At 37.4% G+C, this 16411-nt stretch overlaps 1 pseudogene; it reads left to right on the forward strand.

The window, feature by feature from the left end:
* Positions 1-4615: 4615 nt before the first annotated feature.
* LOC104087064 (subtilisin-like protease SBT2.2) lies at positions 4616-15864 on the forward strand (annotated as a pseudogene).
* Positions 15865-16411: the final 547 nt, after the last annotated feature.

Raw genomic sequence — 16411 nt, forward strand, 5'->3', positions numbered from 1 at the left:
CCTAGGTATATCAGGCCTTTTAAGATTCTTGAGAGAGTGGGAGATGTGGCTTATAGGCTTGCGCTGCCACCGGGTTTATCAGCAGTTCATTCGGTGTTCCATGTGTCCATGCTCCGGAAGTATCATGGTGATCTGTCCTATGTGTTAGATTTCAGCTCTGTCCAGTTGGACTAGGATTTGACTTACGAGGAGGAGCCGGTGGCTATTCTAGCCCGACAGGTTCGTCAGTTGAGGTCGAAGAGTTATCCTTCAGTCTGAGTGTAGTGGAGAGGTCAGCCTATCGAGGAAGCTACTTGGGAATCTGAGTCGGACATGCGGAGTAGATATCCCCACCTTTTCACCAGCCCAGGTACTTTTTTATGTCCGTTCGAGGACGAACGATTATTTTAGAGGTGGAGACTATGAAGACCTGATAGGTTATCTTATATTTTAGAATCTAATTCTGCATTATGAAGCCTTAAATACCTCATTCTAGCCTTTCTCAATTTGCGTGCGCAGTCTGAGTGTTTTTTCGAAAAGCTTTTATGTTAAAAAACTGAAGAAAATATGAAATTTTTGCCTTAAAATCCATTTGAGTTGACTTCGGTCAACGTTTTAAGCAAACAGACTTGGATTCGTGTTTTGACGGTCCCGGTGGGTCTGTATCATGATTTAGGACTTGGGCGTATGCCCGAAATCGAATTCGAAAGTCCCTAACCCGAGTTATCGCGCTTTGTTGAAATTTGAAAGTTAAAGGCTTAATGATTTTTGAAATGTTTGACCAATATTTGACTTTTTAGATATCGGGTCCGTATTTTGGTTTCGAAACCCGGTATAGGTCCAATATTATATTTATGACTTGTCTGTCAAATTTGGTGAGAAACCGAGTTGGTTTGACGTGATTCGGACGTCCGGTTGTGAAATTAGAAGTTCATGGATTTTCTTGAAAATTTCATTTGATTTGGTATTCAATTCGTAGTTCTAGGTATTATTTTGGCAATTTGATCGTGCGAGCGAGTTCATATGATATATTTAGACTTATGTGCATATTTGGTTTAGAGTCCCGAGGGCTCGGGGTGAATTTCGGATAGGCTACAGAGTGGTTTAGACTTAGAACTCAGTTGGTGTTCTGCAATTTCAGTGTTCGCATTTGCGAACATCCCAAATCCTGCCAGGCTCGCATTTGCGAAGAGTACCTGGGTCAGCAAGTGTTTGCATTTGCGATCAAGAGGTTGCAATTGCGGGGAGGCCAGAGTTCGCATTTGCGAACATTTCATCACAAATGCGATGAAAGTAGAGGTGCGCAGACTTCGCATTTGCGAGGTGTTCTTCGCATTTGCGGGGGTTCGCAATTGTGAACCTCTGGTCGCAAATGCGACATCTGCAACTGAACAAATGGGACTTAGACAAAATTTTGGTTCATTCTCTCAAATTTTCAAAAAAAAGAAACCCTAGAGGCGATTTTTCAAATAACTCCTCTTCCCCAATCCATTGGTAAGTGATTCTAACCTATTTTCCTTCAATCTTTCATTACATTTCATAAGTTTTTAACTTAAAATCTAGTGTTTTCATGGTGAAAATTGGGGTTTTGGGTAGACTTAGTGATTTTTGTAAAATGGGGATTTAGACCTCAAATTGAGGTCGGATTCCAAAATAAATTACATAACCGGGCTCAGGGGTGAATGGGTAATCGGATTTTGGTCCGAATTTCGGGTTTGGACCAAGCGGGCCCAGGAGTTGACTTTTGTTGACATTTTCAATAATGACCTAAATTGGATTCTTTGCAATCGTGAATAATTCCTAAGGCTTAATTTGAATCATTTGGTTGGTAATTTGCCAGATTTTATTGGTTAGGAGGCTTGTTTGAAAGGAAAAGATGTGATTGAGCTTTGAGTGGACATTTGGAGCGAGGTAAGTGTCGTGGTTAACCTTGACTTTAGGGATTAAAACTTATTTGTCTATTTGCTACATGTTTAGATGTTGGGTACAACGTATATGTGAGGTGACAAGTACTTATGCGTTATTTTCGGGTTAAAGCATGTGGGTGGGGACTTGTTCCTTGTAGTTTATTGCTTACGTTGATCTTGTTATCCATGCTTAGACTAGTTCCTTACTAAATTGATCGTTCTTATCGTGTTTACAGGCTTTTGTGATAATTGAGTATTGATTCCAAAGTTGAGATTGGTATTTTGGAACCATTATTGAAGTAAGACTTGCTCTTGTTGATTCTATCTCCCTACTATTACTTGTTCATTATTATGTGGTAAGGGAGAGTGTTAATGCACAGAGGGTGATGTCGTGCCATATTGTGAGTGTTAATGCACGGAGGGTGATACCGTGCCATATTATGAGTGTTAATGCACGAAGGGTGATGCCGTGCCATATTGTGAGTGTTAATGCACGAAGGGTGATGCCATGCCATATTGTGAGTGTTAAAGCACAAAGGGTGATGCCGTGCCATGTTATGAGAGCTAAGGCACGAAGGGTGATGCAATGCCGTATCTATTGATTTTCATTGTGAGGTTGAGAGTAAAAGCACGAAGGGTGATGCCGTGCAATTTTCTTCATTGTGTTTAGTTGTTTTCACTGGTTAAAGGCATGTTGACTGTTCTGGTTATCATTTCCGCTGTATCTCTTATATCTTGTGCCTCTTTAGCATGTCCCCCTCCCAATAGTACATGTTTAATTGTTATTGTTATTTTCTTGTACATATACTGTTATCTGTACAGGTTTATTATGTGGGTGCTTGTCATAGTCTCGTCACTACTTCGTCGAGGTTAGGCTCAACACTTACGAGTACATGAGGTCGGTTGTACTCATACTACACTCTGCACTTCTTGTGCAGATTTTGGCACCGGCCCTAGCTGATCGTGAGACTCGGCAGTCCGGACTTGCTTATCAGAGACTCAAGGTAGATCTGCTGGCGTCCGCAGACCTTGGAGTCCCTTTCTATTTTCCTTATTTTACTATTTTTTTTTTCATTCAGAATAGTTGTATTTCGTTCAGACTCTATTTGTAGAAAATCTTAGAAGGTCGTGAGTTGTGACTCCAGATCCGAATTGTATTAGATATTAGAGGCTTTATTGTCGTGACCCAATTTATTCCTCTGTGAGTTGTCGTGATGGCACCTAGTCTCTACGACTAGGTAAGCCTAACACTTTGCAGAAATGAGATAAAAACTTGAACATAAACAACTAACACTAACAAATATCTAATAAGCAATTGGATGCCACTCGGCATATACAATTATCACCAATTTCCAAAACCCGAAAACCCGCAAGTCACAAGCTACTAAAAAGTCTTAACTGTTCTATACATCTTTTCTATAGAAAGAGGAGGAAACAAAATGAATATAGGGGATAGAGGGGGACTCCGAGGATCTGCTGGCGCGGGCAGATGTATCTTGAAGTCTCCAATAAGCAGCAGCGACTGCAACTAGTGATGAGACTGGTACGATGAACCTGGATCTGCACACGAAAAAAATATGTGCAGGAAAAGGCATGAGTATACCACAACGGTACACAGTAAGTGCCAAGCCTAACCTCGGTCGAGTAGTAACGAGATCAGGTTAAACTTCCGTTTTAGGGACTAAGTGTCCCAAAACACTCCGAAACAAAAAACAAGACCTTCCGGCAAGTCACATAAGCAGAAACATATACAAGGAAAATAGTAAATAGAAAATCGAGACTAATACACTCAAAATGACTGATCGAGTCGTTACATATAAATCCTCGATCCGCAATTAGTTAGGAGAAAAGTATCCAATAATAAACATTCTTGGCGACAAAGTTCTGCAGCGCCTTTTGGTCAAACATAGATCTGTCTTTTCTCGGAGTGCCAGCATTTTTACCGTAACAATGAGAAATCTGAATTTATTATAGTATAAAAAACTTAGGAGGGCCAAAAATAATTCATTTTCTTTTAATTTCAGAATCCCAAGTTTCATTTTTTTATAAGATAGTGTTGTTCAGCATAAGAAACGGTACAGAAAATTATTGAAAAATATAACCGTTATAACAAATGAAGACATGTGAGTAATAAATCCGACAGCAGCAAAATGACAAAAACAATAGGAAAGTACGATTTTCCTTGTGCAATATTGTTGACAAAATGACAAAGTTGATCTCTTAAGTTTGGGGTAGATTTAAAGTGGTCTTCTAAATATATTCTCAGCAGTTTTAGTTTCTTAAGTTTGTCAAAAATAAACATATTTAGTGTCCGTCAAATATCTAATAGATTCTGACCATTAAATTTAACATGACGTGAGAAAAACAAAATTTAACTTGAAAGATCAAGAAAGTCTTATCAAATCTTAGGAACCGCAATACTTAAAATTGCACCAAACATCAAAAATAAATTAAATAGCAAACAATGACATCTCCAAAAATTGCACCAGATTCTAGATTTTGACAAAAGTAGCAGAAACTTCAAAAAGTGCAGCTTCAAATCTGAGTTCATGTTAAATCTTAATTTTTTTATAGGTCTCATCAAATCTAATAATTAGAGTTTCTTAAATATTTAGAGACCAAAATTGCGCAGGAGTATATTTATAGAGGATCGCTTTAAACCCACCCCTAAAACATAAGGGACCGTAAAATGCGAAAATTTTATTTTTTAATGAATACACAAGACGTTCATATGCACACTACCCAAGAAAGTTGCACAGCTTCTCTTCTTTTCTGTAGCTCACTCATTAAATACATCTCTCTATATTTTATTTTATATATATAAAAGAAAGAAGTCCATAATTGAGCTTGCTTTGTACCCTTTACTAAGCTAACACAATTCTTGTACTCTTGTTTACTTCTTCTGGTTTCTTGGAGCAGCAAATGAGTAGTTGTTTTTGGTGAAAATAAAAAGGACTTTTGTCCTGTTTCACCCTCATTCTTGAGTGAGGGTTATACTCAAAATGAAGAGGTCTATTTGGTTCAGTTTATTAATGGGGGTGTTATTTTTGGGGATATTTGTGGGTTGTGGCTGGTCTCAAGAGAATGCTGATTCAGCTACTGCCGCAGTGTATATTGTGACTCTGAAAAAAGCTCCTATTTCTCATTTTTATGGAGAACTGAGGGTGAAGAATCAACACCACTCCACAAATGGTAGAGTTACCAGACTGGACATACCAAGGTATTAATTTCTTATTTTTTTTTTAACTGTATTACACTGACAGTGTAACAAATTTTTTACACTATTAGTCTAATTTAATTTTTTTTATAGCATGATATTAAATAGAGTTACGTGCAATTACTGTTTAACTGAACTAATTAGATAAATATTTTTAAATAAGTGCGTAGAACTTAAACTCTATTGAATATTGTGAATTGGATGGTTTCAAATGGAGTGGTGAGGATATTGAAGATTCATATAGCTGACCCAACTTTTTTGGTATTAAAGTGTAGCAGTTATTGTTGTTACACCCATAAATCTACCCTTTATTTCTACGTTGCTTCTAACGAGTGGCCTTTTTTGTGCTTACCCCACTTTTTGGTTGTTCAATTTCAGCTATTTTGTTCAATGAAAAGGGGGTGTTTTTAGTTGTAACTTTTGGGCATGTGTAATTAAAGCCTTGTACTGGCTTCAGCATTCTATTTGTCTTGGAGCATTTGTAATTATTAAAGTGTTTGAAGTTCTTGATTTGTAAGTTAAAGAAGGTTATTTATTTGAAAGTTTCTGTTTTTTAGTGTTGAGTTTTCACTGATAGAGAATCAGAATGCAATGAATTATTATGTTAGAATTCTTATGGAATGAAGCTTAACTGATTTTTGGCGGTAAATTTTACACTTCTTCATGGCTAAACTCTAACTTAATAATTCATTGCATTCTTTCTTCTTATGTGAAATTGAGAAGTTCACTTCTTCAGTCATATTACTGAGTTTTTTTTTCTTTCTGAATCAGCAATATTTCGCATATAGATCGAATGAATGGTTTTTACGTTTCTCAAATGCATGATTCTTTATTGAGGAGGGCATTAAGAGGAGAAAAGTATCTAAAAGTTTGCAGCTACCACTACTTGATCAATGGATTTGCTGTGTTTGTAACACCTCTGCAGGTATGTTGGCAGTTATGTAGAAATTAGAATTATCTTTAACACGTCATACATAGTTAAGTCATTACTCATTACACAGGCTTTTGTGACTTCCGTGTATTTGTTCAATTTGAAGGCTTTCAAGCTTGCAAGGAGGAGAGAAGTGTCAAACATTGTTTTGGAGTTCTCCGTCAGAACTGCTACTACACATACACCAGAGTTCCTAGGTCTACCTCGTGGGGCATGGGCTCAAGAAGGTGGATATGGAACTGCAGGGGAAGGCGTTGTGATTGGTTTCATTGACACTGGAATTGATCCTACACACCCCAGCTTCTCCGATAATTCACCTGAGCAAACATATCCTGTTCCCGAGCACTTTTCTGGCATTTGTGAGGTCACACAAGATTTTCCATCCGGGTCTTGCAACAGGAAGCTTGTTGGTGCCCGTCATTTTGCAGCATCTGCTATAACCAGGGGTATATTTAATGCAACTAAGGACTATGCTTCTCCTTTTGATGGTGATGGTCATGGAACGTAAGTGTTCTCTACCATATGGGCATTTTCTTTGTAGCTTTTTGTGGCTTATTTGGTATTCAACATGCGCACACTGAATGTTGTTGCTCTTGATCATGATTAATATGTTTCTTCATTTCTTCTGAAGTATAATTTTTGGTGATCCACCTCCTTTATATATGATTTCGGGTCATCAAACTTTCTCTGTACGAATAAGACTTGAAAATGGTGAAGGAACCACTGAAGTATTTCGGTTTTGATAACGAACAAAAGCCTGGTATTTAAGTGGAGAAAGATAGAGGGGTGGGCCCATTTCCACCGAGTTTCAACTCATGCACCACTGGCCCCCTTGAGGATTTCTCGGTTATCAAAATTTAATTAAAAACTTGAAAATGGTGAAGGAGATGCGAATAGGCTATGTGAAAATTGCCAGCACTCTGATCAGCTATAGGTGTATATATCATTTGTTTCTTTGCATCCTACCAACTTTGATCTTTTAATTTTACCTTGGCACTGAATGTGAAGCTACAGTAGGTTCCTAAGAAGCGCTGCATCAAGCATTCTCTAAAGAAGTTGATATGTCTCTCCTTTAGGTTTAAAATTTTGAATTTTTTGTTTAAACCTGTAAAATAATCTCTTATCCAAAGTTAAAATTGTGGGACCCCAAAACTCTGCTGTTCAACTTCAGCAACTATCTTCATATTCAAAATCTGTACATGATAATAATATGAACTTTAGGCCTACTTTATAAACAACTACACCTCGGTCGGCTATATGAATCCTCAACTAACCATGTTTCTCCGTTTAACTTCATCACAGCCCTACTTTGTCGGTGAAAAATAAAGAAGGAAACTTAATAGGCCTATCCCAGATTAGCACTTTTTGATCAAGGCCTCTCTGAAGCCTCTTTAGGATATGTAAAGTTCTTATTTTGTTGGCCATAATCATTCCTGGAACTATCAACAGTTGATCATGATACTCTAAGAATGTGGTGCAGTCTGGACCGGGGAGATGCTATATCCAATATCTTTTATGGAAATCCAATTGCTGAGGCTTGATTTATTTCAAATGTTAAATGGACCACCTTTCCATTAATAAATTCAGAAAGAATACAATTCAACAGACGCAGAAGATGCCAATGTCTAATTTGATGACAGTTACCTGATTTGAATCCTTGCTGATATCAAATTTACTCTGTCCAACAAATAATTGGTAATTGAACAACCACGACTTGATTTTCAAGGTTCCAGAAAACACAGAAAAGAAAAAGCAACAGTAAGAAAAATAAAGAAAAGATAGGACCTTGTTTGATTCAAACCTTCTTGATATCATCAATTTTGATGTTTCGAATATTCAGCTGCCTTTACTGCAAGGTTTAAGTTACTGAAAATAGTATCTACCGCCAAGTGGCTTGATTTTCTTAATTGAACAGGCATACAGCTTCTATTGCAGCAGGGAACCATGGGATCCCCGTTATTGTAGCTGGACATAACTTTGGAAATGCTAGTGGAATGGCTCCTCATTCACAGTAAGAAATCTGAAGTTAATTTTTCTTTTCATATTTGATTCACCGATATCAACCTGAGAGGTGATGCTCAACATGCAGAAGAGATTCCAAAAAATGTAGCTATCATCACTATAGTTTAGGGAATCACAGTGTTGCAATCAACTTATGTTTTAATTCTTTTCCGTATCTTCTATAAGCTCTTTGTTGTGTGTATCTTGTGGGCCTAAAATTTGCATGCAAGTATGCTCAAATGCAAGAGCTCTTGACAATTTAACTTTAGCAAATGGTTCATTTGTACCAAAATGATTCCGATCAACTTTTCAGGAGTTCACCAAACATTACAATTAGCACATGTTGTCTGAAAAGTGAAAATTAGCGAAGTTATGGAAATCTGAATCCATTGTTTAGGGGAGGGGGATCCTTGAGTACTAGGAAGTGCTTGAGTTGTGAGCACTTGGGGAAATTGACTAGAAATCTACTATTACTGATCTGATCTTCTTAAGTTTCCAAAGCTGGGATAGTTTGTCCCCTGTAGATTCTCATGTCAAACTTTTGGACTTTGTTAGCTCTTTATCCTTAGCATAGGCCTCATTGTAACAGAGCTAACAAACGCTCACTGCTGTGCTTTTGCTATTATGCATCTACTTGATGCCATTTATAATACCACCTACTTCATCCAAAAAAAAAAAAAAACCGAAGTGCTCATAACTCAAGCCTCCAGTGCTTTCTTTTCAATTCAGAGTTTCAGACGAGGAGTTAATTCCCTTATATCTCTCTTGCTACAAATTATTATTGGAGCAGATATAGATTACATGCCATATTTCTAGCATTGCAGTTTACAAGGCATTATACAAGAGTTTCGGTGGCTTTGCTGCAGATGTCGTTGCTGCCATAGACCAGGTAGGTTTTTATTTTTAGCTAGATAGTGGAAAACATTTAAAGAAAAATAAAAAGAGAAAAGGATGTGCTGGTTTTGACTTTTGGATACAGTGAGGAAAGGAAACAAATATACTGCAGATGTTGTTAGCATATCTTGGGAAAATGTCACATAAAGTTTCAGTAACATAAAATAGTCGTGCTACTTTATATTTGAATTGTTGGAAGGTGAAAAATGTATCTGCCGAAATAGGTCTAGTTTTTGGGACAGAATAGTATGGAAAGCAGGTCAAGTTTTTATGGATGGAGGGCATATTCATTTGTCCACACACACACACACACACACACACATATATATATATATATATATATAATACACACACACACACACACACACACACTTAGCAAGCAGTGGTGATACTTGTTTGTTTACAATTATAGGCAGCCCAGGATGGCGTGGACATAATCAGTTTATCTATCACTCCAAACAGGCGTCCTCCTGGTTTGGCGACTTTCTTTAATCCGATAGACATGGCATTGCTGTCAGCAGTAAAAGCAGGAATTTTTGTAGTACAAGCAGCTGGCAATACTGGACCATCACCTAAGAGTGTTGCTTCCTTCAGCCCATGGATCTTCACTGTCGGTGCTTCAACCCATGACAGGGTTTACAGTAACTCTATAGTGCTGGGCAACAACATCACCATATCTGGAGTTGGACTTGCGTGTAAGTCGTCCTTGGTGATTGATAAATTTAATTCTATTTTGAGCATATGAATGGATTGGTTCTTTCCACAAGTATCTCATTATTGTAATTCCTCCCTCATTTAATTAGTCCTAATTTAATTGTAGAAGAAGGTAAAGAGTAGAGTTAAAATTATGTATTTCTTTAAAGGGATCTTTAAAGGGAATTGGCACCAAATATCAGGTACCATAACCAACCACTTCAGTATAGTGGTTGTGGACAACCCAATTATTCTGCTCTGCACTAAATTAAGTAATTTCCTGTTGGAACTTCTAAAGATAATTAATGCGACTCTAGGTCAATTGTTCCTCTCTCTCTCAGTTGCAATCCCGAGCGAGTTGGGAAAGAATAAGTAATAGGTCCCCAAATCGAGCATCGCCCCTCTTGGATTTGGTAAAAGCAGTAAATGGTAAGTTAGTACCGATCCAGAGAAGTTAGTTGATAGAGACGTCAGATGGGAGGCAGACGTCGACCCTACCTTAGTATCGAGTCAATCTGTTTCATGTCAGTCTCTTTGTGTGGATATCTTACTCTTAAAGGAATGCATCCGAGGCACGAATCCTTTTGCGAGAGGCTTCAATCACTAGATTTCTCAAGTGAATATTAAAGGTGCCATGGTCTATTACCTTTGACTAAATAGTTTGACTTAGACTTATTTAAGTATGTACAAGTAGTGTGAGACATTAGATAAATTACTGTATACATTGTAAAGTGTGTCGTTAGCAGTCAGTCATAAGTTTTTCATGCTTTCTTCTAATATTTTCTCTTATCTCTCACATGGTATAAAAGCGTGAAGAACTTTTGAATTCAAGCCTCATTGCCACCCTTTATTATGCACTTAGCCCAAGAAAAACAATTAGACTTGTGTATAATATGGCAAACCTAAAATAAGTACACATAAGTGTCCCCTCTCAAACATTTCAAGCTAGATGATGCAGTTTACATAGTTTAATATGATACCTTCTCCCTGACATTGCTACTGATTTTATATTACATGAACCGCATCGGATAAAAGTTGAATTGTTAGAGATACGAGACATGTTTATTATTATTTCCTGAAAATGCTCCAATGCCACAATAAATTGCGTGAACCGCCTCATCCAAAAGTTTTAACTGTTGGAGAGGAACTGTGTGGTTATTTAATTACTTTAGGTCTGTAAGAACAGAGACAACAACAACGACAACGACCCAGTGAAATCCCAGTAGTGGGGTCTGGGGAGGGTAGTGTGTACGTAGACCTTACCCCTACCCCAAGGGGTAGAGAGACTGTTTCCGAAAGGCCCTCGGCTCAAGAAGATGAAAAGAAGACGAAAAGAGGCAATATATCAGTACCATCAATAGAAGCCATAGAACAAAGAACAACATCACCCGAACCAGAAAATAGATGAAAAGCAAAACAATAACCAGTAGATAAAGCCCGGCACTAAGAGGAACGAAAGAGTAGTGTGAACTCAACATTAACGGCTAACAGTGAGAAAGTAATTTTTTTTTCCTTCTCAAAAAAAGAACAGAGAGAAAGTAAAAGGTGAACTATCTTTCATCTACAGGAAGTAGTTGCTATTTTTTAGGACTACCTAGAAAGAAAAGTAGAGCTATCTTTTTCGGACAAGTGAAATATAATTTCTTATCATGTATTTATAATCTCAACAAATATTTCCTTATCAAAATCAGTGGAGAATGAGAAATGATATCACAGGATTGCCTTTAAATTTGAGGAAGCGGATGCTCTTGAATTGTTAAGAAAAGTGCACAAGCAGGCTAGAACTTTTCTCTTGGAGATATTCTTGTTGATAATTTTCAACTACGTAAATTCCGTGCTGTTAGTCTTCTTCAATACTGTAGGTTCTTTTTCAGATTTGGAAGCTGAGAAGCATCCTGTAACATCCCCCAAAAAATGTTTGCCTAACTAGATGCCAGAGATTCCATAAATAATGTATACCTAATTAGGTGTACTTTGTGGTAAATTTGGCATTAATGCACTAAGATTTTTTCAATTATAAAAGCATTTTTTGAGGGGTTTCGGGTTTTGGGGGGGGGGGGGATCTTTGAGCATAAGTTGGTTAGTGTTCAAGTCGATACAATCACTGAAATGCTGCAATGAAACAGAACTTTAGTTGATAGTTGTGGTGCTGTACTGTATCCTTGACCAACTAAACTTCTTTACAACCTTTAAAGGAGTTCCATATAGTTCCTTGTCATGTTGCTCTCTCAGAATCTTTTTGTTTCTGTATACAGCTGGAACAGATGGCATGTACACGCTGGTTTCTGCAATTCATGCTTTGAATGATACAGCTGCTAAAGATATGTATGTCAGTGAATGCCAAGATGCCAGTAAGTTCAATCAAACTCTCGTTCAAGGGAATCTCTTACTTTGCAGCTACTCCATCCGGTTTGTGCTTGGGCTTTCCACCATTAAACAGGCCTCGGAAACTGCTGAGAACCTTAGTGCAGCTGGAGTTGTATTTTCCATGGATCCTTTTGTTATCAGTTTTCAACTTAATCCGGTTCCAATGAGATTACCTGGAATTATAATTCCTTCCCAAGATGATTCTAAGGTGAGTTTGGATGTGTAAATGCTTTTAGGATCTGAATAGATCAACTTGGACAGATTCTTTTGGTTACATGTTTACTCGTTCTGTGAGTGTTGTTACACAAAAGTTTTCATCTTCGATTTTAATTTGGTGATCTTAATTAATTTGGCAGATTTTACTTCAGTACTACAATTCTTCACTGGAGGAAGATGAAACTACAAAGAAAATTGTTAAGTTTGGGGCAGTAGCCTGCATTTCAGGGGGAATAAAAGCTAATTTCAGCTTATCTGCTCCGAAGGTTATGTACTATTCTGCAAGGGGGCCAGATCCAGAAGACAGTTCTGTGGATGATGCAGACATATTGAAACCCAACCTAGTTGCTCCAGGAAATTCTGTATGGGCTGCTTGGAGTTCCCGTGGTGCTGAATCGATTGAATTTCAAGGTAGTCCTTATCAAAAGAACTAAACAATGCTCTCGTGAACTACCTCTAAAAGTGTGGGGGTACTCATATAGCAATATTTGCTGACTCAAGTACTTCCTATAATTTAGGTGAAAGCTTTGCAATGATGTCCGGTACAAGCATGGCTGCGCCTCATATTGCTGGTTTAGCAGCCTTGATTAAGCAAAAATTCCCCACCTTTAGTCCTGCTGCAATTGGATCTGCCCTTTCTACAACAGCCTCTCTCCGTAATAAATATGGGGGCCCAATATTAGCCCAGCGTGCATATGCTAACCCAGATTCAAACCAGTCTCCTGCAACACCTTTTGACATGGGAAGTGGATTCGTGAATGCTACTGCAGCACTGGATCCAGGCCTTATTCTTGATACAAGTAAGCTACTCTTTGCTTTTTGATCTCTTTACCCACGATGTTGAGGAGAAACTATTGTTCATTGGCATTTCTAAATGACAGATCTCGTAATCTCGGGGGTGAGTGTAGTTCCTAGAATTGCAGAATGATGAGAATTGAGTAGACGAATTATGTTTGAATTTTAGATGCAAGTTTTCCAAACAAGGTTTGCTTAGTTCCTAGAATTGCAGAATGATGAGAATTGAGTAGACGAATTATGTTTGAATTTTAGATGCAAGTTTTCCAAACAAGGTTTGCTTAGTGTAGCTCCGAAGGACATCCCATACAACAATTTGCCTAGCCTAATTATCAGACAAAACTATGAACTGAAGTAAGTACGTCTAATGTGAATCTCAACACATTACACTCGTATTAGGGTTCATTATCTCATGCTTGAAGAAAGAACTAAGAGAGTTCTAACGGGCGATTTTTTTATTGCAAAAAGGATATTTGATTAGGATTCTCAAACTAAAAACACTATCTTATATAGTGGTGGGAACAATCCTTCGGGATACGATAATTGATATTCCTATTGGACACGAGAGATAGACATATAGATAGACGCAAGACACAAGGAAAATTATTGAAACCAATAATAAAGGAAAAACTTTGGTCACACTTGAAGAGAACAAAATAACCTTAATAAATCTACTCAACCTTAATAATGTCCTCGTCTGATGGAGTGACAGATGGAGTTGATTGTGGACTTGACAATCTCTCTTCGATCCACCAACCTAGACCATGTTTTATTTTTAATAGAGACATGCTCCTTTGTCTTTTTCATTTAGTGCATCTGAGTCGCTTGTTTCTTAATAAGCTCCGAAGATACATTTCCAAGAACAATCCCCCAAGGAAATCTGGCCAAAAGCAGCAGATTTTGCTAGCTGGAAGTAGACCTCTAACCGTCCATATTGGACCGTGCACGATGAAGCACTACTATTTACCAGTTTCAAAAAATTAAACGTGCATGATGAAGCACTAAACGAATTAAATAATGTGTTTTTCTGAGATTCTCAAGATCTAAATGAGATTGATACATACAATATACATAAGTGGATTCAAACTGAATGTATCAATCTATACTCCACCAAGGAAAGGTAGAGCAGAAAAATCAGCTTTTTCTTATTCTTATCAAAAAGAAATTTCGCTCACAAGCAAGAGAAAAGAAACAAGTGGTTCAGGCGCACTACTTGTAAAAGACGACGGAGCAAGGCATTGCTCAAAAGAAGACTTGTAGATTGGTGGATCGAAGGACCTTTAACTATGCAATCAACCTCACAGTCCATCAGACAAGACGCGTCAACCAATCAAATGTATTAATTAGGGTTTTCTTATTCTCCACTAAGATGTTAGTCGAGTGTGCTATCAGTAAGTAAATGCCAGTTGTCAATGTTTGTCCTTAACCTATATTATTGTTCTCAATAATTGTCTTTATGTCTATACCTTGTGTTTCCACAAGGAAACTCAATTATGAGATCCTTGTTCTCTTCCAACCTCTATATAAGGAAGCCTTCTTAGTCTGTGAAGTTTAGAATTGGGTCTTGTATCAACGTCATTTGTGCAATAATAAGAATGCTTTCTAGTTTAAACTCGTTCTTCATAATGTGAGAGGTTGATCTTTCTACAAGTGTAGATTGCTAAGAATCGCTATAGAGGTATTTACTGTAGTTTAAAATTTTTTGGAATCTCGCAATCTATTGGCAAGGAGTGTCACTGAGAGGATAGGCTAGGGCAAACCTTTCTAGTGTAGTTTTTGCATCTCTAATTCAAACTATAAATTTGTCTATTTAGTTGATTAGTTCTCATCATACTGCGATTCCAGGTCATAGACTCGTGTTTCCTAAGCATACGATTTGTTTCATATAAAGGGCTACGCGAGTTTTGACTGAAATGAGAAATGAGTTTTGATCGAAATGAGAGTTGAGAGTAGTTAAACACACAGTTAAAATCATTTAAAAATGTTTCCGAAAACAATGACTAATTATTTTGAGGGCGGACTTTGTTCAGAATACGTCATTGTAGCATATCTTTGTCTGTCAGACATGGAATTTAGAAATCTGATTTGTAGGTTATAATGACTACATGGCGTTCCTCTGTGGCATAAATGGATCAGCTCCTGTGCTTCTGAACTACACTGGTGAGAGATGTGGTGTCTCTACTATGAATGGAATTGACCTGAACATGCCTTCAATCACAATATCAAAGCTGAACCAATCAAGAAAAGTTCAAAGAACATTGAGCAACATAGCTGGCAATGAAACATATATCGTCGGTTGGAGTGCACCTTATGGAGTTTCTGTTAAGGTTACCCCAAAGCGATTTTTTTGTTGCAAGTGGACAGCAGCAGGTCTTGAATGTGTTCTTCAATGCTACCATGAACAATAGTACAGCAAGCTTTGGAAGAATTGGATTATTGGGAAATCAAGGTCATGTTGTAAACATTCCTTTGTCGGTCATAGTAAAAATCTCATACCACTCAACTAACAGCTGATGATATCTCTGATCTTGTAATTTTGTTAGGAATTCAATTGTTTGATTTGTCAGGCACTGTAAATGTGTTTCTAATGTAGGTAGGTAGGTATCCGTTGAGTAATGATAATTTTCAGTTCCTCAATCACAATCTCTCCCCTATATATTTATAATTTCGAAGTAAGAGTTTTCTATGCGAGGGTTTGTACAACATACCCAATGACATGATCAACTCAACAACGTAGTAGGAGTAGTAAAATTGTAAAAATAAGCCTGAGCTGAGACTCAAGTTTATGTTACCGTTTCCTTTTTGCCTTAGTCATGGGGAATTCAGAACTCAATTTCATCTACTAGTGAAAGTCTTATCACTTATGTCATATCATATTAGCTCTTTGTTATCCTTCATTTCATGGTGAACATTATTTTTTCTTTTTGTACCTCCCAAATTAGGAGGATCTAGTGTTTCCACACTTCCCCTCCAGCTTGACTCGAACCTAGGACCTAACGGTCGTGAACATGCTGTCTCCCAATATTTAGACTTCTGATGCTGATAAGGTACTGTTGGAGGAAAAAGCATTTCACGCTTATCTTTTTCTACTTTAAAAGAACAAGTTCGAATGTGAAAGGAAATCTTTTATGTTTCTAAATCAAGACTACGATAAACAGGGTCAGTTGAATAAAAGAACTACCCTATCGTAATTAAAGGATAAGGGCAAATGATTTGCTCCTTTATTGGAAACTTAAAGAGATGATCCTTTCCACATATAAATTGATCTTGAGCAAACAACACAATTCAGATTCAAAACTTCCTAGTACTAAGTTCCTACACATTTTAACGTCAGACATAAGATAAAGTGAATAATAGAAAGTGCTTTCAAATAGCAATTCATTACGTAAATGAAACAATGCAAAACAAAAG

Source organism: Nicotiana tomentosiformis, chromosome 2, assembly GCF_000390325.3.
Source record: "Nicotiana tomentosiformis chromosome 2, ASM39032v3, whole genome shotgun sequence".
Taxonomy (NCBI): domain Eukaryota; kingdom Viridiplantae; phylum Streptophyta; class Magnoliopsida; order Solanales; family Solanaceae; genus Nicotiana; species Nicotiana tomentosiformis.